A 3,228-nucleotide genomic window follows, 5' to 3' on the forward strand; every position below is an offset into this window, starting at 1 on the left:
GCAACGCCGGGGCCCTGCCAGCAGGCGAGGGGATCCCAAGGCAATTGCTGGGCGTGGAGGCCACAGGGGCATAGGCCACCAAGGAGACAGAACTGTACCTCACATCACCCTGCTTGGCCCCGGAGGATGGCTGGTTAGTCAAAGACGGGTAAGATTCCTCTGGGAGGAACAACCTAAGACAGGCACAGTCGCAAAGGGGCCAGCAGACGAGAACTTGGGGGTCTACAGAGGTGGGACACAGATCCTCACCCCCCCAACCATGCAGGGGCTTGAACACTTGCCCCTTCTGAGGGAGGTCTCCTGCCCCCATGGCTGCTTCTTGCTTCCCATGCCCAGCCCAGATCGGGACCCAGGTAACAAAAAGAGACTTGGCCCAGCTGAGATCGGTACCCAGAAAACAGAGACTTGGCTGACAACAGCTACCCTATATCTACATCCAGCCTAACACCAGGAATGCTCAGGGCCTTCTCAAGGATGCAAAAATAATCCTTTCCATTAATATTTACAGTGTAAACTAAGATTGTTTTTAAAGACCCTCTACTGGGGATTGAGCCTGAAACTTGGACATGTGCCCTTGACCGGAATTGGACCCGGGACCCTTCAGTCCCTTCAGTCCCCTGGAGATGTTCTAACCACTGGCCAGGACTACATATACATCTTCTTTATCCAGTCATCCCTTGATGGACACTTGGGTTTCTTCCATATCTGGGCTATTGTAAATATTGTTGCAATGAACATAGGGGTGCATATATCTTTTCAAGTTAGTGTTTTCATATTCTTTGGATAAAACCCGGAAGCCTAGTTCCCTTTGTTTTGATTTTCTAGTCAGTAAGTAATTTTCTGATAATTAGGCTTACCAAGTATCTTGAAACCAGAAAAGGGAGCCCAAAATATGTTTCAGCTTGGTAACCATGCTATAAATTAATGTATTTAATTTTTTGTATATAAATCATTGCTCTTATGAATCCCCAAGCTTGATCATCCCTTTATGAACTGAAAAAACAAAGTTTTGAAATCAGCAAAGCTGAGGAATGGAGTTCAAAGCAGAAGAGGTATACATTGTTTTAATTGGGGCCTTCAAGGGAGTAGAATATTAAGTTTTGACGGGAAGGTCGGTTTGTGAATAGGTTACAAACTTAACTCATTTTGATGTAAGACCATCTTTTCTTAGTGATAGTAGATGGTGTTTTTCTCGGTTCCAATATACCATAGCTAGTATTAGCTTGAGCCAGAAAATGTAATAGGGCTACATCTGTAGTCTTTTTAAAATGTCTCCTTCTCCTCCCCATTCCCCCCCCTCATTTTCCCCAACAAGAATAGTAAGTTTGTTGTGTTTTAGAGAATTAGGAAGAGTATTTAAGCCAGCGGTTCTCAACCTGTGGGTCGTGACCCCTTTGGGGGTCGAACGACTCTTTCACAGGGGTCGCCTAAGACCATCGGAAAACACATATATAATTACATATTGTTTACAGTAGCAAAATTACAGTTATGAAGTAGCAACGAAAATAATTTTATGGTTGGGGGTCACCACACATGAGGAACTGTATTAAAGGGTCGTGGCATTAGGAAGGTTGAGAACCACTGATTTAAGCCAAACTGATGACAACTAGGAGGAACAAGATCTCAAATGCTTTTCCCAAGAAAGGTCTGGTCTTCTGCCCCAAGAGAAATTATAGGTATTATTTCCTCTCCCAGGTGGGGTTTGAAGTTGTAGGTAAATTAGCATTGTTTTCCACTGACCGTGAAAGGCTGGTAGTTTACTTGTAAGCTACCCTTGCTGTTTTTTTTTTCTTTTTTTCTTTTTTAATCCTCACCCCAGCTCTAGCCAGTTTGGCTCCATGGACAGAGCGTCAGCCTGCGGACTGAAGGGTCCCAGGTTGACTCCGGTTAAGGGCACATGCCCGGGTTGTGGGCTTGATACCCAGTGGGGGACGTGCAGGAGGCAGCTGGTCAATGATTGTCTTTCATCATTGATGTTTCTCTCTCTCCCTCTCCCTTCCTCTCTGAAATCAATAATAAAAAAAGTTTTAATCCTCACCCCAGGACACGTATTTATTGATTTGATAAGGAGAGGAAGGGAGAGGGGGAGAGAAACATCCGTAGCCTCCCCTACCGGGGTTCGAACCCGCAACCTCGGCATATGTCCCGGCTGGGAATCCAATCCGCGACCCTTCCGCGTAAGGGGACGACTCTCCAAGTGAGCCACACCTGGCAGGACCCCTAGCTGTGTTTTTGTTTTTGTTTTTGCAATAGTCACAAAGGCACTCAGCAGGCACTAACTAAATACATGCTCCTTGAAGAAAGCCGTTAAGCGTTTCCCAAGACACCGATCAAACAAGTGGGGGGAGGGGGACTGGAAGTGCCCATTATATCCAGTTCCACTCCCACAACTGCTCACACCGCCTAATTCCGAGCCCAAGCACCGGCTTTCAAGGATACTTGGAAGGAATGCCCGCGAGGTGAGAGCCAGGAAATCGGGAGAGGTGCCTTTCCCGGCATGCTCTGCAGCACACCGAGGGGCGCCAGACGTATCCCGGCGTGCACCGGGGAGCGCCCAAGGGCGATGGTTCTCGGCTCCTGGAGGGGCACGCGAAGTTAACCCGGTAGGTGTGAGCTTCCTTCGTTTTGAGACCCTGCTTTCCGGTTTGCACTTTATGGATACAACCCCGTAGCGGCAGAAACGGAGGTCCTCTCACTGGCCTCCCTTTCCGCGTGCGAACGACTTTCGGCGCCTCTTCGAGCTCCGTGCCAGGTGATTAGCGGTTAGGGGCCGGCCTGAGCGGAGCACGTGACCAAAGCTGGCAGCCAATGACGAGTCGGGGGTCCGGCAGCGCGAATACGCGCAGGCGCCCTGGTTGCCACGCGCTCCGTCTTTCCCCACGCGCCCAGTGGCGTGGACTTGGCGCGAGGTGTTAAGCGTCTGTTCGGGGTTTTTTTGTGGGGAAGGGGAAGGAGAGGGTTGGGGGGCAATGGCGTCACGTGGACGCGACAGCCAATCTCCGGCCGAGACGCACCCACGGCTTTCCCCGGCGCCCCGGGGTGCGACGTGTTCAGTGAGGTTCGGCTCAGCCCTGACGGCCCGAGCTCTCTTTCGAAGCGCGTGTGCGGTTTGTGAAATCTGGCCGCGGGTTTTCGCGGCGGCCAACACCCCTGTGAGCACGGACGACAAGTTCTCGGCAAAATGGCTGCTGGAAAGAATCGCCGAGCAGGGGGAGCGCTGGGGCCGAG

The 3,228-nt window shown here is 50.6% G+C and overlaps 1 protein-coding gene across 1 annotated transcript in view; it reads left to right on the forward strand.

The window, feature by feature from the left end:
• The first annotated feature begins 2,464 nt into the window (after window positions 1–2,464).
• MGA (MGA, MAX dimerization protein) overlaps window positions 2,465–3,228 on the forward strand; it is a 139,102-nt gene continuing 138,338 nt past the window's right edge. The window contains exon 1 of the mRNA XM_014534810.1: window positions 2,465–2,603. The gene's annotated coding sequence lies outside the window, so the exon portion shown is untranslated. The remainder of the gene's footprint in view (window positions 2,604–3,228) is intronic.

The sequence above is a fragment of the Myotis brandtii genome, unplaced genomic scaffold (assembly GCF_000412655.1).
Source record: "Myotis brandtii unplaced genomic scaffold, ASM41265v1 scaffold133, whole genome shotgun sequence".
Lineage (NCBI taxonomy): Eukaryota > Metazoa > Chordata > Mammalia > Chiroptera > Vespertilionidae > Myotis > Myotis brandtii.